The sequence below is a fragment of the Cryptomeria japonica genome, chromosome 7 (assembly GCF_030272615.1).
Source record: "Cryptomeria japonica chromosome 7, Sugi_1.0, whole genome shotgun sequence".
Taxonomy (NCBI): Eukaryota; Viridiplantae; Streptophyta; class Pinopsida; order Cupressales; family Cupressaceae; genus Cryptomeria; species Cryptomeria japonica.
This window is the reverse complement of record NC_081411.1, coordinates 174,657,876-174,682,344: the sequence shown is the minus strand read 5'-3', so window position 1 is coordinate 174,682,344 and position 24,469 is coordinate 174,657,876.

Genomic DNA, 24,469 nt, shown 5'->3' with positions numbered 1-24,469 from the left:
AACTTTGATCTGGGCCATTTGACACAGTTGTGGATATCCGATTGTACGGAGCTTGAGGAGCTGTCTTGTTTTGCACGTTTAACTTGCTTGATGGAGATCCGAATATTCAAATGTAGGAAGCTGCAGAAAGTTACTTTGCCAAGAACATTGAAGAATCTTCAGTTGGGTTCTTGTAAAGAACTGAAAAGCTTGTCAGGGATATCCTGTCTCAAGAATCTGGTAGAACTGGCTATTTCTGAGTGTGAACAGCTTGAGCTTGACTTGCATCTTGAGCTTATGGACTCTCTCCAGAAAATTACATTTGATGGTTGTGGGAAGATGATTGTAATTGATTCTTGTGAGAAGTTGCAGAGCATATTACTGCCAACGACACTCATCAAACTCACGGTGCAGAGGTGCAGAGAATTGAGAATGGTAACGGGAATCGGCAATCTTACAAAGCTTACAGACATGTGCATTGGTGAGTGTCCTGAGCTTGAGGAGTTGCCGATTCTCGCCGGACTGAGCTGCTTGAAGATGATTGTAATTGATTCTTGTGAGAAGTTGCAGAGCATATTACTACCAACGAAACTCATCAATCTCACAGTGCGCAAGTGCAGAAAATTGAAAATGGTGGCAGGAACCGGTTGTCTGTGCATTGGTGAGTGTCCTGAGCTTGAGGAGTTACCAATTCTTACGGGATTGAGCTGCTTGAAGACGATTGTCATTGATTCTTGTGAGAAGTTGCAGAGCATATTACTACCAATTACGACACTCATTAATCTCACGGTGCGCAGGTGCAGAGAATTGAAAATGGTGGCAGGAATCGGCAATCTTTGATCAGAAGAAAATTTAAATTATATTTTTTTTAGTTTGTCTATACGTTAATAATTTGCATTTTTGAAGGTCTTCTGGTCATTTTTAGGCCTAGCAAGTCAGGTCTGCCCTTTCAAATTCTCATCTACAATTCTTGGAGACCTTTCCAACGAGTTAAATGGTTCGTAATTTTGAGGCCCGAGCAGAAAGTTATGCCTAGTTGAAGTTAGGATAAAATTTCATATAGTTTTTTTTGAAAATTTCGTAGTTTTTAGATTTAATTATTTAATGAACAAATGTGACTATTGGACTTTGATTCTCAAGAGGTTTTTGTGACCCTTGGAATCTTATGAACTTCTATATGTTGGATTTTCGAATGGAATAGATTACTTTTTGGCTTGCTTCAATTTTATGCTTTCTGGTTCTTGTAAACAAAATTTACAATACCACAGGTTCTCACTTAGGTGTTGTCATCTGAATCCATAATTCAGATCAGTGGTATCAGAGCCAAGTTCGCTCCTGTATGTCATATCACACACGATCAACATATCAAAGATTGGGGTTGGAAACAAGGAATCCTTCATACTACCTTCCTTTGAGATGCACACGATCGCAGATGGCTAAGTTGTAGACTGGCAATGACATTAAAACATTAGTTGAAGATGCACTAACAAAATAACGTGAAAAAATGATGGAGTTGTTCAAGCAAATGTTGGAAAGTCGTGGGTCACAAGAAAACCCACCATTCACAAGGTATACGCCATTCAAGGTGCAAGTGAATTTCGATATACCCACATTCCAAGGAAAGATCTATGCAGATGTTGCTGATGATTGGGTTTCAAAACTGGAAAGATATTTCTCTGTCAATTAGTTTTCAAATGAAGAGAAGATAACTTTCGCTCTCCTCAAAGCTGAAAATCATGTGAAAGATTCGTGGGAAACAAAGTTAGCATCCAAGGTAGCAAAAAATGGCAGCACTTTTATTTTTGATCAAAAACCCACATGGGGAGAATTCATGGAGCACATAAAGGAAGAATATTTTCCTATTGATACATATGAATAGAATATATGCAGTGGCAATTGCTTTGACAGAAGAAGGACCAAACTGTTCAGGAATATACTAATATGTTGCATGCCTTAACAGCAAAGCTTGGCATCAAAGATTCTGAGAAGCACCGAGTGTTGAAATATCAAAGTGGACTCCACAGGTACATCCAAACCGAAATGGAATTCTTGAACATAGAGACTTTACCTAGTGCATATAAATTTACTACCAAAATTGAGGAGAAATTCAAACAGAAAGGAAAGAGAGATAATTTCGCAAACAACAGATGGAAGGGTGAAGGTGGCAAAAGTACATGGAAATAAACCTCTAAGGAACCCTCTCCCAATTCATCCACAAAAAAGACATGGAGTATGAAGAAGACACAAGAAAATGGTATGTGGTGTGAATTTCATAAGAGTCCCTCGCATAATACAAAAGATTGTAGAACCATAAAAAGCTTAATGATGCAGACACATGAAGACAAGGTAGAATCTAAGGTGGCAGAAACTTGCATAGAAAGAAATCATGAACGGGTCATTGAGGTTGATCCATATGCCAAGGTAGCTACTACAAAGATATTACCCCGAGAGGATGAGGAGAGATTGTTTCATTCACAAATGTGGGTCAGAGGAAAAGCTCCGCACTTTATTGTTGATAGCGGAAGTCAAAAGAACCTAATATCAATAGAGATTGTGAAGAGACCGAATCTGAAAACAACAACCCACTCGTAACCCTATTCAATGGGATGGGTTAGTCAAGGAAGAGATATCCAGGTGCACCAGCAGTGTCACCTTTCATACTCCATAAAGACTTTCAAAGATGAAGTAATCTGTGATGTGGCTCCCTTAGATGTTTGTGATGTTCTGTTGGGACAACCATATATGTACCAACGACATGGTGTTTATGAGTCTAGGCCTCGCAGCATGACCATCAGATTAGGTGAGCATAAATACTGAATACCAGAGGTAAGCCCTACATACACTACCTCTTTGATTAGTGCCAAGCAATGTAAGAGGTTGGTTGCCAAAACAAGAATATTCATTTTATTAATGATTCATTCTGAAGAAGAAAGGAAATCAGTTTATAATTCCCATACCATCACAAACACCACAACACTGCAGAAAATATCAATGGATCAAATTTTGATGAAATATGACAATTTGTTTTTAGTTACTAACTGGGGTACCTCCACACTACCAAGTGAGACATACTATTGATTTGATACCAGGAACTCCATTACCTAATGAACCAGTCTACCATAGGTCAGTATTAGAGAATAATGAGATTAAGAGGCAAACACAAGAATTGATTGAGAAGGGACATATTTGTCCAAGTGCATCACCCTGTGGCAGCCCCATTGTTCTAGCAAAGAAAAAGGACGGAACTTGGAGACTTTGTATTGACTATAGGGCCTTGAATAAAATTTCAGTCAAAAAAAGGTATCCACTTCCTCGGATAGATGACCTCTTGGACCAGCTTACAGGGGCCTGATTCTTTACCAAAATTGATTTGAAATCAGGATACCATCAAGTACCAATTGAATCAGCCGATGTGTGGAAGACAACTTTCAAATCTAAAGAGGGATTGTTTGAATGGCTAGTGATGCCTTTTAGTCTAACAAATGCTCCAGCGACATTCATGAGAATGATGAATGATATACTTAGACCATTCACTAACTCCTTCGTGGTGGTATATCTGGATGACATACTCATCTTCAACAAAACTTGGGATGAACATTTGCAACATGTGGAAAAAAATCTCTCAACCTTACAAGAACATGGGCTTTATGCAAACAAAGAAAAGTGCTACTTTGGTATGCAAAGTATTAGATACTTAGGATATGTTATTGACAGTGAGGGTGTCCATGTTAATCCAGAGAAGATACAAGTGATTAAGGACTAGTTGTCTCCTAGAAATCTCACAGAGTTACAAAGTTTCCTCAGGTTGGCAAACTTTTATCGCAAATTTGTGTTGGGATTTTCCCATCTATCTTGGCCTCTAAATCAATCATTGAGGGGGGGACACAAGCAAAGTTTAAATGGACAAGTGCTCAACAAGAAGCATTTGAGGGGCTAAAATGAAGGTTATGTTTTGCACCAGCATTATTTCTTCCTAACCTACAATAGTCATTTGAAATACAAACAGATGCATCAGAATATGCTCTAGGGGCAGTCCTCATGCAGCATGGTCATCCAGTTGCATATCATAGTTAGACTTTTTCTGATATAGTGTGTCGATATGCTACTTACGACAAGGAACTGCATGCTATTGTTCAAGCCTGTAAGTAGTGGAAGTATTACATTTTGGGTAAGGAGACTGTCATCCACACATATCACAAGCCCCTTCAATTTTTGCAAACACAAGGGAAGTTGCAGAATGATCGACATCAACGATGGTCAGCATATCTTCAACAATTTCACCTCAATATTCGCCACAAGAAGGGAAGTACTAACAAAGTAGTAGACTATTTGAGCAGGCCTCCAATTGCAGCCATAAGTATGGTTTTGAACTCATGTGGTCATTAGACTGAAGCTTGGGCTTGCTTGTATGAGAATGATGTTGAATTTGCAGATGTTTATAATCAACTAGTGACGAGACATCAAGTGAATGACTTCTATTTGCAAGATGGAATGCTTTGTCACCTTGGCCAAATCTGTGTACCCAATGCAGAATGCAAAAAGTTGATATGGGAAGCTCACTATAGTAAGGTTGTTGGTCACTTTGGTATAGGTAAGATTACTGCTATACTTCAGAAGTATTTCTATTGGCCAAAATTGCGAAATGATGTTATTTCATATATTCAAGCGTGTACCACATGTGCTATTGCTAAGCTCGCCAATCGTAAACTTGGGCTATACTCACCACTTCCTGTTCCTAAAAAACCTTGGCACTCAGTTTCTATGGACTTTATGTCTGGTCTTCCTACCACCAAAAGAGGCCATGATTGTGTGTATGTTGTGGTAGATAGGTTCTCAAAAATGGCAATAATAGTGGCATGTAAAAAAACAATTTCTGCAGAGGACACTGCAAAGCTATTCTTTGAATACATTTGGGTTCATTTTGGTCTGCCGAATACCATCATCTCAGATAGGGACAACAGGTTTCTTAGTAAGTTCTGGTCTACACTATGGGAAAAGATGGATACAAAATTAACAAAGTCTACTACTTTCCACCCTCAAATAGATGGCCAAACAGAGGTAGTGAATCGGATGATCATACACATCCTACGAATGTACCACTCAAAACATCCCCGCACATGGGATGAAAGTCTTCCATATGTTCAACATATCTACAATAGAGCAATTCACAGTTCAACTGGTCACAGCCCATTTGAGGTTTGTCTTGGTTATCAGCCACTTGCACCCATGGATGTTTCCATACCACTTATTCAACCTGATCCGGTTCCATGTGTTGGTAAGGAGGAAGATATGGCAGCCCAGTTCATCGATAGAATCCATCATCTACAACAACAAGATCATGAAATTTTGGAACACACCAATAAGAAGTATAAGGAGAGACATGATGAGCATTGTACTCCTCATAATTTTCAAGTCAGGGACAAGGTGTGGTTGCATATCCAGAAGGAACAATTTTAGGGTGCCAAAAGGAAGCTTCGTCCTCTGCGTTATGGGCCATACGCCATCATCAAGCAAGTTGGTGATAATGTTTTTGAGCTTAATTTACCTCCATTTCTAGGTCTTCATCCAGTCTTCAATGTGGAACTCTTGGAGAGCTTTTCAATGAGTTAAACTAGGCTTCTTCTTTCAAATTCTCATCTACAACTCTTGGAGACCTTTCCAACGAGTTAAACGGCTCATAATTTCGAGTGCCGAGCATAAAGTTATGCCTAGTTGAAGTTAGGATAAAATTTCATATAGTTTTTTTGAAAATTTCGTAGTTTTTAGATTTTATTATGTAATGAACAAATGTGACTGTTGGACTTCGATTCTCAAGAGGTTTTGTGACCCTTGGAATCTCATGAACTTCTATATGTTGGATTTTTGAATGGAATAGATTACTTTTTGGCTCGCTTCAATTCTATGCTTTCTGGTTCTTGTAAACAGAATTTACAATACCGCAGGTTCTCACTCAGGTATTGTCATCTGAATCCATAATTCCGATCAATCTTACAAAGCCTACAGACATGTTCATTGGTGATTGTCCTGAGCTTGAGGAGTTACCAATTCTTGCCAGAGTGAGCTGCTTGGAAAGTATTAACATTGACACCTGTGAGAAGTTGCAAAATATAACACTGCCAACTAAAGTCATGGTCATTTCTAGGTGTCCTGAGCTTGAAGAGTTGCCTAATCTTTCTGAAATGAACTGCTTGGAAAGTATTTACATTGATTCCTATGAGAGGATGCACAACATAACGCCACCAACTACACTGATCAAACTCAGAGTTAAGGGGTGCAGAGAATTGTCAATTCCTGGCAGACTGAGCTGTTTGAAGAGCATTATTATTGAGTCTTGTGAAAGTTTGAACATACAAGGTATTGAAGAATTGCAAGCATTGGAAACAATCCGGTTTCTTCATTGCAGCAATGCAGCAATACAAGACTGCGTTCCCAAGTTGAAGGTATTGATTTCAACCCTTCATTTAACATGCAATCATCAGCGGTGTGGTTGCGGTCGATAGGTCTGTTCCAGTTCACACCATAAACGAATACTTTGAAGATTCTACATGGAAATTTAACTTGCCAGAAGGAGAATCGATAATTACCACAATAATTACCCTCCAACATTATGAACGTCTTTATCGGCAATATGATATGCTTAGCGGGCTAGGAATAATGGAGAAGTGGTGTGCGTAGGGCGTGAAGAAAGGTGAAGATTGGAGAATCAGCCACCCTTTAACTACAATTATTGATAAGTTACATAAAAAATAAGAAACAATTTTGGTAAGTCAAGCCACTTTGACATCAGTCTTTTCTCCTATCAAATAATCATAGTATTTTTTCTGTGTGTTCTTTCATCATCAATGTTTCAGATCATATTATGTAATACATCATCATTATGAAAGATATAATTAAAGAGCAAGATGTTGACGATGAAAAACATATAGTTTAAACCAAAAAAACAACAACTAGCATATGAAATATGAAAATTAAATGACTCTAAAATAATCATATTTTCTTGCTTAACTTTTAGTTTATGAAAAGGTATTATTCTTTCTTTTTAGATCATCTTTTGGTTTAATATTATAACTATTCTTACTATTTTTTCAAATTTAAAGTATTTATATACTTTACTTTTTAAATTTTTGAGAACATTACAGTTATTGATTGTGACAATTTGATGGTTGTATATGAATTTAACTAATAGAGAGCATTTAGGTAAAGACTTGAGGGATAAGAGATAATAAATAAATAAATAAATAAAATTAGTAAGAGTTTTCCTATAGAAGCATCATCACAGTTTGGGTGGGTTAATGAGCTTGTCAAGTAAGTATTAAATTTATGTTTCTACTAAATTCAATTAACGGACAACAGTTTGAAACTTCAATTTTTATTTTGCAATTCTAAAAGGTTCTAACTAATTTATCTTGTGAAGGGGTTGATAATGATTAATTTGTACAAAGATGGATGCATAGAAATAATATCATGTTTAAACGTTCATTTAAATACAATTGATTATAGTTTTAAGTTATACTTTGTTGATTGTGCCATGAATTTGGTGGGGCAAATTTTCACCTTTTTTTTCTAGACGTGAAGAAAACACACAAAATTGGTTGAGTGATTGTTGTATAATGTTTTATATTGAAAGAGAAAAAAAAGGCTCATATATCATTAATATTCATTGTTGTGTTCTTTTAACATGAGATTATTCCTTAATTTTGATTACCCAAAATAATATAAAATTTAAATACAAGCAATGGTAAGTGATAAATATTTTACGTAGGGTATTCAACTCTAAAATCAATACTTTATCATGTGCATACATATTGTGGTTTTTTAATCACAAAAATGTGACCCAATATATCATTTCAATATTAGGCGAAGTAATTTAATTTAATTGATGTAATATGGTTGGACATTAGAGTTGGGAACCATGTGTGAAAATGGTATGGAGTGTCTAAATGAAATTCTAAATCCTTTAAAAAATAGTTTACATAGGCCAATCAAAAGAAATACCATTCACTATGCTAGTCTTATCAAGGTGATGAAGTTATATTTTATATACAACATATAGTCTTGCATTTTGTTCGAGATCCCTTGTCACACCTTGTTTTTGCACAAGATAAAATATTATTACTAATTAACTAAAAAAAAATTGTGATGACCTAGGTGTAATTAAAAATTTAAATATTATTTTGAATTACGATAAATGTAATTATTGATTTTAATATTTCAAGACTAACTAGGACTAATGTTTCATGTTGTTTCTATGAGTGTATTAGACAAGTCAAAATTACCATAAGGAAAGAGCCATTGAGGAAGTGGTAGCCTAACAATCGAGAAATGTTGTGGCCAAGTGATGGAACACACACACACACACACACACACACACATTATTACATTGTTTTATTTAATCAATTAGATAATTGATTTGATTTGTCATATTATGCTTCATATTAGAAATTAAATTATTATTTTTATATAATTAAAAAAAAAAAAGTTTGACATCATTAGTGTCTTTATTTATTTAATTGTTTAATTGTCTATCATAATTAAAAGTTGTTTGCATATCATTTTAAATTAACATTATAAGGCAAAAACAAATGAAAATTAGAAATAAAATTAGATATTTTGAAACATAGTGATTATTGAAGAAAAATAATTTTACACAAAAAAATTGTTAAACAACAAATAAATATTTTTATTCAATCAGATTACATCAACTTCTTGATCACAAGAACAAGAATCAACTGATGTGAGATAAATAATTCATTATAGATCACCTCAATAAATAGAGGTCTTAAACACATTGAAGAATAGATAAACATAAGAGAGATAATTCAAATTCATATAGAATTGTAATTATCTATTGTATGTAAATTATATTTTTAGATCTCTTATAGTTCTTCACCCAAATATGGCAAAATTTTGCATAGTGAAAAAATACATTTTCTTCCATCGAATCATCTTGTGCAAAGTAGGAAAGATTCTTTTTTGGCATATAAATGGTTTCAAGAAGAAAGACGAGAATTCTACAATGCTCGACAAGAATTCGTAGGAAGAAAAGGGCTGAGAACTAGAGTGAATTCACACTAAAATAGTTGGGCTATGGGTTTATTGCAAGACCATTGTTCATGTATGAAGGGAAAACGAGCATCCTAGAAAAGTATTCTGAGATTAGTATTCGCATCCAGCATCGACTACAAATGCACACTACTATGCCATAAAGCAGAATTAGACATTAATTGTTTCACACATTAACCCTTAGAGGAAAGTGATTACAATTTAAGATGTTTCTAGATCAAACAATAGTTTCAACAACATGCAAACATTTAGATTCAACAACCCCAAAACATAAAACATAAGAATAGAACACTGATTTACTGTGGGGAAAACCCTTTCAGGTAAAAAACCCCACACTCCAAAATGAGAGATCCATTGTATTATTTAGCAACAAAAAAAAAGTTACAATACAATCTTCAAGATCTATGCCTTTAAATGGAGATTTACATCTTGCTCCATCCTAGAGAAAACTCGACAACATAACCCCTGTAAAATGAACTCCTCTCTTCTTCAACTCCTCTAGCAATTTTTTTTTTTTATAGAGCTTATAATGCAAAAACAAGTATCCCAAAAGCATCCACATTCAACATATCTACGAATGTAAATAGAAACTTCCTTGTTGCCTAAATAATATTTAATACAAATATTATTTATTCCATAAACATAAGTCAACCAAGATGAGATAAACAAGCCTTTTGCTAATTTGGAACTTTCCATTTTACTCCAAGCCTATCCAAGTGGAATATTTGGTCCCACTGAGAATCTTTCTAAAACCATGCACAAGAAAGTAAAACAAACTATGCAGCCACTTCTCACAAGGAGGGGATTTTGAAGAGCTCAAAAGAAATTTTCTTCTCCACAGGTCCCTCCTTGTGCCAATTGTCACAATTTCTCTTTCTCCTCAAAGATTATTGTACCCAACTTGTCATCAAGTCCCACAATTAAGCTTTGCACTTTAGAAACTTAAAATATTTCATTAAATAAACAAAATAGGAACACAAGACTATTAAATTAATTAAATAATTCCCTTGGGACTCCTTAGATTGAGGCACCTTATTCCCAACAATCTCCCACTTGATGAAGACCTTAGAGGATTATCTAATCACAAGATTTACACTGCTAAGAGCCACCTGATTAAATCACATCATCACTACCATCCATGAAACCACATAGATCCCAAACATGCTCATATGCTCCACTCAAGGAACCTACAACAACATCCAAGATGTTCACCATCTCAAGCAACAATCCCTGCCATCCTCCAACATGCCACTTAGGGAAGAAAAGGAACAAGCCAAGGTTAAAAAGTAAAAGTTTAAAGAACACAAGCATAAGATCCTAATGATATCAAAGGCTACAAGATACTACCACCACTCCTTTGTGCTCACGAGATATATAGAAGCATCAAAAACATCAAATTCAAAGACCGTAGCTAAAGTAATCTTCTAGAATGCAAGATAAAACACCAGCCAGAACAATAATCAAATTGATTGCTCCCATCCAACTGATAAACCCATGAGACTAAAAATAGCACCCATGGCAAGTGCTAATCAATCCAATCACACATACCTCAAAGGTATACACTATCAATAAACTCTTGCCACTGACATAACCACCACAAGAAACTACAACCTCAAGCTCCATGTGCAAACCAATAAATTAAGACCAAACACATTAAAAAACTCCCACTACATGGGTAATGTCAAGTCTAAAAGGATCAAAGGCAAACCGAGTCTACGAATCAAAACACTTACAGAGTGTAACCATGTAGTACCAAGGACCACCCACAAAGATATGCACATCCTACAAACAAAACTCCCTCAAGAAATATCTCTCTCAACAAGTTTCCATAGCTCTCCCAAGTTCTCCACATCTGACAGAAGAAAGAGATATAGGAACCTTCATGTCATCACCCAAGTGATAACAAATGATCACAAAATAGTGATCACTATAGCTACACATAGAACCTCACATCTAATGCCAAGTAAATCTGAACCTCCTGGAAGATCACCAAGACCAAAGAGAGAAATTGCAAATGATAAACATATAGCATGTCATTCTACAAACACCTCTCAGTGTTAGTTGTACCAAGTAAGATATCCTTCACATCCTCATGTGAAAATTTTTGATAACATCCAAACCCATTCAACCTCAAGAGATCAAACATAACATATATGCATCATGAATCTACATGGATGTAAGCCTCTCAAAGAAGATCAAACTACCCCATTTCCCATTTCAAGAAAACAACCCACTACCATCCCCTATGATCATTATAAAAGAAAACACATTCCAAGGAGATAACAATGCTATCCATTTCTCGTAATGAATCCTCTAGAACTGTCTAACTTTAACTCAAGGTCCATGAATATGAAAGAAAAGCATAACCCACCTGAGAGAAACAATGGGCAAACCCTCTCAATTATAAACCACTGAGTAGACCACGAGTAGGGAATGAGAATGCTCCTTAAAGATAGCCAAGTCAACAAGAATCATCCAAGAGCAATCTCCTCATAGGTCTCTATTGAACTCACATCCCATCAAGGTGTAGGCTCCTCAAAATTCTAGCTGAAATCTCATCAAGAGTAACCATATTAGCATATTTCTCTCATCTCAAGAGAACTACAGCCTCACCTAAGTATCCATATATCCATGAGTACCAAGAAATGATCAATCCATGCCAAACTCTAAATGTATCTCTACGCTCCCATGAAGTTCACAAACACATGACCAATACACTCAATACAAAGAGAACTCACTAGACCACTATCGAAGCTCCAATCAGCTGAATCAGGAACCCTTCATGACATCATGATATTACCATCCCCTCCTAGGAGATCACATGCTCCAAGTGAACATACCATGGTTTCAAGAGAAATGTATCATGCCAAACTCTAATATCCACACACATACAAGTGTACTGTATCAGACCAAGTGAAACCAAGATCTGCAAACCAAGGAAATAGGCCATGCTATAGGACTCCATAACTAGCTATCCAGGTACTCACTTATCATCCATCCTCTCATCCCAAAGAAAACACACCAATGAAAAAGTGACCACAGACAAAGAAAGCTAACAAGTCTACATAAATATTGAATCGAACCTCGTGGATATAGACAGTCCACATCCAAGTTATCCCACTACAACTAAATAGGTGATCAACCCACACAACTGCATAACTCATAGATCCAATCATTGAAACATGAAAACCCACTATCCCCACTATCACATCAACGACATGCAAACTGAGATCTCAAAGAGAAAAATCCTGTAGACAACATGACTCAAACACTGAATCAAGCACAAATCCAATTTGCCAATCATGTCCATATTGAACACCATAGTCTAGGAATCCATCAAGCATCACCACAGAAATGTTGAGTGACTAATCACGTACCGACATACCCATGCAAAAAAATAAACTCACCTCGTCGCACCATGCACAAAGCAAGCATGTAGAATTGCAATTATTTCATCCCATAACACCTGAAAGGAAATATGATCTAGAAAATAGCTCCTTTTCGGCATGGGGGATTTACTAGCTAGGAATTATTATATCACGTGCATTCATATTGGTGGATTTAATATCCCAAAAATGAGGGTACAATATATTTCCTATCGATGAAAATAGGAGGGTTTTTAATTTGAGCTATGAAAATAACAATATTTGGCAAAAATAGGGGCTTTTAATTTAGGTTGCGTATTGGGAGAGGGTGACTGAAAGCCTATTTAGGGTAAATTTATTTAAAGATAGGGGGATTATTTAGTATACCATGACCGCACATGATACAACCAAGATTCATTAAGTGAAGCCCTTGTGCTTTGCAGCTCCACAAAATCGCAAGTTTTTCTCGATCGTGTAAAACCTGCAAAACCACTATGTTTGAGAACAACCATGCACATCCATACCCACTTCACATCTAGAAGACAAAAAAGTCTAAAAAGGCACAAAACAAATTAACCTAGAACAATGAACTATCATAGATGAGCATCACCATAGATTTTGAAGTAAAATCTATAATCCCCTTAGATCCAAGGAACATGAATCCAAGCCACGCAAGTACAACCATCCATAAGGAAAAAATAACTCAGGAACTCTAGGTCCATTTGTAGGCCAACTCCATAACCACCATCAATACATAGATATGAGGGATACACACTATTCTAGAATCTTCCATATCATCAAATGATCAACTCCATAGCCTCCATGCATTAAAGGCAATAAAAGAATTACTTTCCAATACTAAGAAAAACAAGCACCTAGAATAAGCACATCACTTCATTTTTGAAACAACCCAAGCTTCTTGATATCACCAAGGAGCCACACGTAGACACAAAAAATGTAAAAGAACACCACACGCATCTGGAAATAATACTACTATCAAATAGGAGCTTCAAGTCAACATCATTTCAATGTGGCCAACTCCATTTTCTTTGTTTTAACCATCCTTCAAAATGCATGTTGTCTCCTAAGACTGAAACAACTGCAAAACTTCCACTCACCAAAGGATCAATCTTTATTCAATTCCTTCGGATTCTCTCAAGCCTGCTAGGCTAAGAAACCTTTATAGAAGGAATACTTAGAACCCAAAACACCAAACATCTTCAGATGCATTAACATACAAGCACATGCGAGCAACATGTGAGTCCATGAAAGTACATTCAACTCACATAATGCACATGTAAGCAACTTACAAATCCTAGAATAGAGCTTTGATACCAAATGAAGGGAAAACAAGCATCCTAGAAAAGCATTTTGAGATCAATATGTGCATCTAGCATCCACTACAAACACACACTACTATACCATAAAGTGGAATCAATCATAGATTATTTTCCACATTAACCCTTAGAGGAAAGTGATTGCAATTTAAGATCTTGCCAGATCACACAACAATTTCAACAACATGCAAAAAATTAGATTCAACAACACTAGAACATAAAATAGAAGAAAAAGATAGAAGAATAGAGCACAAATTTACTGTGGGGAAAACCCTTTTAGTTAGAAAACTCCACACTCCAATACTAGAGAGTCATTGTATTATTCAGCAGCAAAAACAATTATAGTACAATCTTCAGGGTCTAGACCTTTGAATGGAGATTTACATCCTACTCCATCCTAGAGAAAATCTGATAGCATAACCCCTGTAAATTAACTCCTATCTTCTTTATCTTCTCTATCAATTCTTATATTTATAGATCTTACAATGCAAAAACAATAGTCTCCCAAAAGCATCCACATTCAATGTATCTACGAGTATAAATAGAAACTTATTTTTGCATAACTCTTGCATAAATAATATTTAATACAAATATTATTTATTCCATAAACATAAGTCAACCAAAATGAGATAAACAAGCCTTTTTCTGATCTGGAACTTTCTATTTTACTCCAAACCTATCCAAGTGGAAGATTTGGTACCATTGAGAATCTTTCCAATATCATGCACAAGAAAGGAAAACAAACTATGCTGCCACTTGTCACAAGGAGGGGGTTTTGAAGAGCTCCTAAGAAATTTTCTTCTCCACATTTCTCTCCTTGTGGAAAGTGTCACAATTTTTCTTTCTCCTCAAAGCTTATTGCACCCAGCTTGCCATCAAGTCTCACTATTAAGCTTAATGCACCCAACTTCCTTTTCCTTCCTTTCTTCTTCCTTTCTCTTTGTCTTCGTAGGATCCAAGGTAGGGTTTGAATCACTCTTGAATGTTATTTGTTTTTATTTTTTTTGCAATGGGAAAATTGTGTTTTAAGTTTTTGTGTATGATATCTAAATGTGTTTGAAATTTTGAATATGTACGTTAAGTTTTTCTTTGAAATTCTCTAGTTTTTCATGAATTTTTAGGGGTTGTTTCTGTAAGAAATCTTTGGGTTGTTTTTAGTGATTTTCAAGTATAGTTGTATGGATTTCTTTTTTTTAAGAGTCTTGCTACTATTCTTTAGAATTATTTTTACTTTACTATGATTGTAATCTTATTTATATGTGGTTATTTCCATTTGCAATTCAAACAAAATCAGTTTGTAGTGATTTGGGTGAATTGAGTAGTGTAGTTTTATCACGGTTTTGTAAGTTGGGTAGAGATTTTGGGAATAAAATATATATCATTTTCTGTTGTGTGAATTCATGTTTCAGACCTTATATTTTTCTGTTAAATATCAGAAAATACATTTCCATGATGTCCTACAAGATTGCATTTGATTTAGTGTTCGTTTTGTGCAAGTCTACTTGATCAGTTTTGTTGTTTCAATTGATTTAGCAAGATTTATTGTGAATTCATTTTCAGATTTAAAATGAACCATTAATATATTTTTGATGTAATTTTAGAATCTAAAATAAATCATTAATACTTTTGGGGACATTTCAGTTTGAGTCATGTACTTGTTGTTTGACTCTATTCATCAGTTCGGGTGTCTCTTGAGGGCTCTAGAGGCTGGGTATGAGGTTTATGCTTTGTTTGTCAGTCAAATTTGGATTAGATTGCATAAAGTGAATTGATTTGTGTATGTATGTGGTTGCTTTATTACCTTATGGTGTTATCTCTATGTATTCCTATGTTGGTTTGAGTCTTCTATGCTACTATGTTGAGAGAATGATTATAATGTTATATGGATGCAATGATGTTTTAGATCTCTATTGAGAGACTTATTTGAATTATATTATGATGTTATATTTTTAATGATTCATTTTTCATCCTATGCTTTTATTTGGGATTAAGTAAGCATGGTTTTATAAGGGAGAGTGGCTCTCCATGGGTGCGAGGATCCTAAGTGATTGCTAGGACAACCCATTGGGAGAGTAGTTTTAATAAGTGGTCACCTTAATTAATAAACATGGGGGGTTTGGGTAGTATTACACATTAAAAAAGATAATGGTTATGCCCCACTCATGGCCTAGAGTGCTTGTTTAGGCTCAGGATGAGATTGGGAAGGCCTGGAATGGCAAGATCAACTGCCTTGTCTTCATGAAAAGTATATGTTGGTTCCACATGAGTCTTGTATGGGGGCCAAGGGTTAGGAGAGACTACTAGGACAACCCAAGATGGGGGTCAGGGTCTATATAGACCTACTAGGACAACCTATACCAAGCTATGTGATGACACTCTCCCCTTGTGAGCATTAGTGTCCTCCTCTTATGTTGTAATTTGTAAGTCCTTTTGAGTTGTCATGTGGAGTTGTCTTGTGGATTTATCTTTTTTATGTTGATCATATTTATGTTCCTTGTTTGTTGTTCTTATCCTATGGTTGTAGGTAATGACCTTATTTACCTTTATCTTTTTCTTGTGTAAATGTGGGACATTTCTCTATCTCCTAGCACAAGGAGTGATCCTTTGGGGTCCACATCATTAGGTGGTAGTTGCCTACTTCCATTGGCTATTTTTTACCAATTCGTTGCATGGATTGGCTTTGATTCTCTCTCAACTAGCTTCTCTTCAATATTGTTTACTTTGTAGATCAGATGTAGGTTCATATACTCTTATATTATTCTTAAGTTATATGTATATCAAATATATTTATTATATTGGACACACCTATTAGGTGGATGGTGTTTGATGTAATGATAATGTAATTTAAGGGAAATGATTTTGTAGGATTCATGATAATTAGGTTTAATGATATTATTGTTTAATTTGAATAAAACATGTGTTAGTCATTTATTACTCTAAAGAATCATAGGACCATTTGGATTTTGGTCTTGAAATTAACCTAGGTTTACGGTTAAATGAATGCATTTACTCTCTTATCATTATGTAATAAAATGGGAGTGAATCAATTAGGATGTGTTAACTTTCTCATTAATACTCATCTCATAACATATGTTTAATTGGAAATTATGTAGATATAATTTCTTTCATGTTTTTGTGAGTTGTTTAGTAACAACGTTAAGGAACCTTAGAGGATGATTAGGCTTTTATTTCTTTTTGCTTGTGTGTTTGAGTTTATTATGTTATCTCTTCTTGAACATTGCATTAGGATTCACATTAAGATGTTAAAGGGAAAAAAAAACTTCTTATTCGAGTTAGCTAGGTTAGATCATCTGGGGTTCCTTGGTGGGGCATTAAAAATTGAAACCTTAAACCTTTAAAAAGTGAAATCGAAACCTTTAAACATAATATTATACCCTTCCTTGAATTGGTTTAAGGGTATACAATACGCTCTTCCTTGAAGTGACATTACTATGCATCCCTTCTCCTTACTTCTATTGCATGGTTTCATTTTATTGTTACTTGTTCACACACACACAAACACACATATATACATATATACATATATGTATACACACACACACACACACACACACACACAGATGTGTGTGTGTGTGTGTAGATGTATACATATATACATACATATATCTATATACATGTAATAAGTGAAAAATGATGAGGGGAGATCAAGTGGAAAGATTCACTCCCCTCAAAAGAGGAACGAAAGTTTCACAAAGGATTCCCTTCAATTGTTCACACATTACATTCAAAAGAGGGGTTGAATTCACTAGATCCAATCCCAAAAGATTGAATACTAAGTGAATTGCAGTAAATTTGGAAAGTATTAGAAAAGTAAATTAACCCTCTTTTCTAGTAGACTAGTTGAATTAAGAAAATTAAGACTAAGTGCAGAAATGACAAAGAAATGATTATATCTTGAGATAGAGATGTCAGATGAAGTTGTGCATGTGGAATCAGCAGTAGAATGTTCAGGCAAAGCTTCCCTACAAATCTGAGTAAAAGTTGCAGGGACCATACGTAAGTTATGCACGGTCCTCCGAAAAATTCGTGCACCAAAGAGGGTTTTTCCGTCTCTAAAAATGAAGCCTAAACTTGCAATTGCAGCCACGCACCTGCAACCTATACACAGAAAAGAGAGGGAAATGTTGTTGGGATTGGGGGTTTGCCTTCAGGTCAAACCTTGTTTTGGAATTAACCAAGTGGTTGTAAAATGTTGCAAGTAAATGAAAGGAAATGTCTGAAGTAAAATCCACCTAAAGAAGACGATGGAATTGAAATGTTGATACCTTTGTAGATGAATTTTCTTGAATGGATATGTGAAATAGGATGTCTTGAATGTTGATAGAAATCTCCTCTTCAATGGTTGAATCCTTGTCTTGAATACAACACCTAGCCTTGGAAGGAGACTTGAAATGTTCAATGCTTGAATGAATGCTTGAATTATTAATGATGATAATGGAGACCTCTTGGTTGTTCACCTTACTTTCGCTTGCACTTGATTTCTCTTATGTTCTCTTATGCGAATAGGAGGGGAAGTTCTCCTTATATACTTGCCAATTATGGGTGTTTATGTAGTTTCCCGTCTTAGGCCAACATAGGAAAACCTTTTCCCGCTCACAAATTGATAAGCCCAATGCAAGGGCGGACCAAAGGGGGCCCAAAATAGGACTAGGACAAGGGAACCATACCCTTTTCTTGAGAGGACAGGGACGCCACATCCTTGTCCTACCCTAATTTAGGGTAGGCATCAGCAAGAAGGAAGTACATAATGATGAAAAAGGCAATTTTTTGATGTAATGAGCATGTTTCGGGTCTTCGATCAAGATTAGGGATTCATCTGCTAATGCAAAGACCCAAATGTAGTCAAAAATTGAAAGGGTCACAATTTAATGATGCTGCAATACATATACATATGTTTATGTATACATACATACATAATATTGACCTATCACTGTGTATATAAATCAGTAAGGCAGAACTAGCAAAATATCTAAGACATTTCCAGTTGAGTAAAGGCAATCTAGACCTTTTTGAGAGATAGCATGGGACAGCGATTGAGTAGAAATATTTTAGGGAGCAGCAAAGGATAAGAAATGACATGGATAATAGTCTAAGAGAATATTTTTTGGGGGATAACAAAGACAGCCTTGAAAACTAACCACTTATCAGTTCCATATGTTTTGAACAATAAGCTAAATTATGAAATTAAGTGTTTTGATTTCTTATGTGCAAAACAGTGTCCTATGTTTAATCATTTTTAGTTTCAATATTTTTGTACTTGAATCATTTTTTTTAAGGTGCCTATTATAAATTATTTTACAAGTTTGAACTAAATAATAATTTATTTTTTCAACTTTAGAAACATTTCATCTATTTCAAACGACTATTTAAAAAACCCAAGAAAAAATTGGAGGCACCAGTAATCCCTAGGGAATGAGGCCTCTAAATGGAACTTTTCTAAGATGCATCCCCAAAAATCTTGGGGCCTCTATCCACATGTCTTGGAGAAGCAAGATTTGGAGGGAATCCTATGTAATGTAGAAAAATTCCTTCGATGTTTAAAAGCTACACGGATTTTTGTGAGATAACTTTAAAAGTGATTTTGAACTGATGTCCATCATTAGCAAATTATATCTCATTTAGACTTCAAAAATAAAACTAGAGACATGAAATGAAATACAATTTTAAACATTTAATATGTGCATATTATTCTTGTACAAATTTGATCCTTCAAATTTTCGACAAGCTATATCATACAAAGTTGCATTTCATACTAAATTAGTTTTTATATCTAAGTTTGTGATTTCTTGCATTGTAACTCACTCTCCTATAACTAATAAGATAGTGTATTTTCTTTCAAAAATTGAAATTAAATCATCTCTTAAATAGAATTAAAGTAAGTATCATGGATTCCCAATAAAAAAACAATGGTGCCCAAATGAAAAACTATACTCCAATTTAATTTGGTTTGCTGACTATTTTACCTTAAATTGGTGTAAGAACTAAGATGTGTATTATTGTTCTTATAGAAATGGGCTGACAGCCATAAAACAATATTCTCAAAGGAGCATATTAGGGTTATAGCACTATAAATTTTAGATTAGAATTTAATAGTTTGTTGTCTTAAGCATTAAAATAATGACTTGCATAGTTAGGTATTGCTAAGAACATTGAGGGAATATCCATAGGGAATCCACCCTTGCCCTTCCCTTTTGGATTTGTTGAGGGGATGTTCTTGGTACATGCATATCAGCAGGTCATGCACAGTTGGATGTCTGTGGCATTTCCAAGACAAGCTACTATCCAGACAAGATCATGAGAACTTATTTCCTAATGTTGGGGATACATCCACAGCTAGCAGGTTTTGCCCATAACAACACTCCTCCTGAGTAACCAATTACTACTTCAACTCTTATCTCCAAAAACAAAAAAAACATTTTTTTTTTCTCCTTGTTGAAATAATGACTTGCATAGGTAGGTATCGCTAATAACATTAAGGGGATATCCTTAGGGAATCTACTGTTGCCCTTCCCTTTTGGAGTTGTTGGGGAGATGTTCTTGGTACATGTAGATCAATAGGGCATGAATAGATGGATGTTTGCGGTGTTTCCAAGACAAGCTACTATACAGACATGATTGTGAGAACTTTTTTCCTAATGATGAGGATGCATCCACAGCTAGCAGGTTTCACCCATAACAACACTCCTCCTTAGAAACCAATTACTACTTCAACTCTTATCTCCAAAAACTCAAAAAATCCCAACTCTTTCTTCTCCTTGTTGATTTTTGTACTAAGTACCAAGCATATTCACTCTTCTTGCCAATTTACTCTTGAGCTTAAATTGCATGGTTGTCCTTTGAATTAACATCAAAATGGCATAACGTTGTGTCTTAGAAATAGGTAACTAAATATTAACCTCATGGTTTTTGTTCAGTTTGATTTTATCAAAAGCAATCTGTTACGAAATGTAAAATATTGTTATTGTTGAGAGCTAAAATATGAGTACAAGGTCACAATATAAGTATAAATACAGAGAAATTGAAACCTTTAATGTATTTCCTTACTACTTTATAAACTTAGTTTGATTAAACCTTGGAAAACACACACACACACACATATGTACATTTTTTTAAATATGCAAGTATACATTACCATATATATGTACTTGTGTATGTAACTCTGTAGGGGTGGGGGGCCAAAACTTGCACACCCTAATTTCAAAGGTCAACAATATAATTTATTACAAGAACTTTTTGAATAATGCAATCTCCCACATGTAATGTGATGATTGGGCCAAGGTGTCAACAATTTGAACAAGTACCCATAGATTTTGAACAAGACCAATGTTCCATCTATTGTTTCCTTGATGTTCATTTCCCTCTTAGTTTTCTAAACCCTTACTTATTGTTAATATTGTTCTTAGTTTTCTATCAAATTGCAATATTATAACCTTTAGATTTGCATAAAAATGACATGTTGGACGAGTATGACAAGAGCATATGGCAAATCACCGAGTCAACAAGTAAAATTTTGATTTTTCAATAGCCAGCTCAGTAGTCTACCTGGCAGTGTTGAAATTATGGAAAACTAAATGCTTCAAAATTATGAAAATTAAATACTTAAAAATTATGAAATATGAATCTTTAAAAATCATGAAAATTGAAGCATGTAGTTGTTGACATCTTTGCTCAATCATCCCATTACATGTTGTGAATTACATCAATATATAAGTGATGCCAAATGAACATAATTGGAAACAAAAAGCATGTCACATCCATATATTCTTAACACATATTTGCAGTTCTTATCTGCCACTCTAAATCAGAAGTAAAAAAAATTAGGCATGTCTATTTAGATTGTCCATAGTTTTTTTCACTTGTGCATCCATCCCAAAATCAGATAAACTAACGAGGAAAAGAAGTTGTTGGTGATGCAAGTGATGCCCTTGAGGCTGTAACAAGTACCATGTTCTCGTCTGATTCTGTTGGTTGACTGTTAGTCACATGACTTGGTCTTGGGCTGCAATATCCAAGGTTGCCAACATGTAGTGGGACCCTACAATATAATTAGTATGAACACAAAACATAAGGGACAGGGAAGTAGGTGGACAATTCAAAGTTGTTGAAAAGTTCATGATTTTTATGTTGATCATATCCTATATTATGGCATGTCATTCAAGCAAGGGATTGGATGGAGTGGATGGAATGTTTAACATCCTCTTTTTTTCCAAATCCCTTCTCTTATCCTTGATGGACCTTTCCTTTGCCTTGTGTTCCTTCATTAACTTCTCTTGCTTCTGTCTTTCCTCCTTATCCTTCTTATTTTGTTCTTTATGTCTTTCCTTTTCCTTATGCAAAATATCCTTTTCTTTTCTCTCCTACTTTTCTTTTACCAATATATGTGTTACCTTATTCTCTTTGCTCTACTCTTTCTTCCTTTCTTTGATGTCCTCCAGTTCTTTCTTCCTCAGCTCCTACTCCATTATAAAATTCATGTAATCATTAGATGTGAACAATTGGGATTGGCGGCTCAAGTGGATTCCATTATCAACACCCCTATCATGTTCCTTGTTGACAATGTGAACAGAAAGCTTTAAGAATTGGGTCAGTACCATTTCTTGTTGAGAGCCCAACATCTCACTTACTTGTGATAGTAGACTTTCCTCTTCCTCGTTATCAACTTCTAATGTTTCTTGTGTCAAATTTGTATTGATACTGCTATCTGATATGGCACAATCAACATTGTAATTCACCACATCCAACATGACATCTGTGGTTGGTGAAGGGAAGGTGAAAGTTCCCTATTTTTCTTGCCCTTGCAAGTCAACACCTAGACTCATTTCCCCTTTCTCCAACCACAACAGTGGTATTCGCTTGGATGGAAGTGTAGACACCTAAAAATTGTCATGTCTAATTAAATAAATATTTTTATTTATTTAATTATTTTGTCCTAAGTCTTCTATTAATTAAATAAATCTTTATTTATTTAATTAATTCATTAATCATCTTTTAAGAATTTTTCTAATTTAAATAAAGGGTATATGCACGAAGTTGTGGTACCAAAAAGGTGCCACACTTCAAAAAAAAAATTAAAAGTGCATAAGGTGCACGCACTATAGGGTGTGTGCCTTATGTGCATTGTAAACTTCAAAAAAACCCTGCTCTGCATTTTGGATGCATTCTGCATTCCAAACCCGTGTTTTGGCATTTTTCGAGTGCTATTTTCTTGCGCTCGCCCTTTGTAAAAGCTTGAAATTGGGCACTAAGTTGTCCATCTCTCATTAAAATGTCGCCACTCCATTGAAGAGCTCGAAGAGGTATGTATTTTTATTTTCTTATTGTCATTTTTTTTATTAATTTGAAGATTAAACTAGGTTTATTGATTTAAATTTATTTTCATTATCAGGAAATGAGATTAGACAAGAAAATGTTGAAAACACTCAATCACCTCCTCATGAAGACCATATTGAAGAAGAAGCACATCAAGAACCTCCTACAATCCCTAGACATCCCATAGGTACACAAGAAAACCTATTAGGTCAAATAGAAAATAGCCAAAAAGAGCTTGAAGGTTTAATCATAAGGCTAAAAGATCCCACTAGAACAAACTCCCATAGGACAGACCTTGCTAGTTCTTTGCAATCTATTGTATCTCACATACAATCTATGAGTGGGCAAATAAATTTTTGGTCTCATAAGAAGGAAGAACAAAAGCAATTTTATGCTAACAAATTATCATATGCGGCAGTGAAGAAAAAGAAAATTAATAAATTTGACTTGTGTGCTCTTTTTACGGACCCCTGAACGAATCAACCTTTACACCCTGGATGTAGGAGATTCCCTATTCATTGGTGTCATCATGAAGGGGTTAAGAACAATTTTTGGGATAGGTGGTGGATGGTATTTGATCAGCCCCCATGCAATAATCATGAGGTACCCCAATACTTTTTGAGAAAATTGTACTGTGAGTTTGGCCTTAATGAGATCCCAAACTATTTTGATTTTCTAGATTTCCAAGGTAGAGGTGGGGGTTCCTCGCATGATAGAGAGGGTGCACAACGTGATCCAAATCTCCCACCAAGACCTTGGCCAGACCTATGGTGGATCATGTTATTATTCCTTCCATTGTGAAGGAGAGTATTGAGGTCGAAACTCTAGACTCGATTAGCTCACTCACTCAGACCCTTATACAGTATACTAGGCCTCTAGTAGAGGGGGATGCGAGTGATGATGTTGATTCTTCTACACATCGAGTTCCAGCTAATTTTTGTCAATCTTGTGGTTCTCTTTGCACTTATGATCCTTGATGCTCTGCAAAAAGGATTAGAAAATCTGTTTGATGGCAACACACACAAGAGCACAAGAAAAAAACGTTAGTGTTAGCAACAAAAGATTATCCTAAACAGGCATATCAAGAGAGATATGAAGCATGAAATAAAAAGCATATAAACATAGAATAAAATAGCTAATCAAGATGCTCATAGTTGCTCCTCCCTTGTTCCTCTCCTCTCCAAGTCCCAAATGAGTGTAGCTCTCAGCTTTTAGCACTAGCCATGGATGCCATATGGAGATTCAAGATGGTTGAATATGATAAGCAAATGCTATGCAAGTGTAGATAGTGATGCTATGAGAAAGCTCTATGCTAATGCCAGTATAACAACAATACTCTAAGGCTTCCCCTTTTGCTTGAGGAGAAGGGTTCTATTTATAGAAGAAATGGGGAAA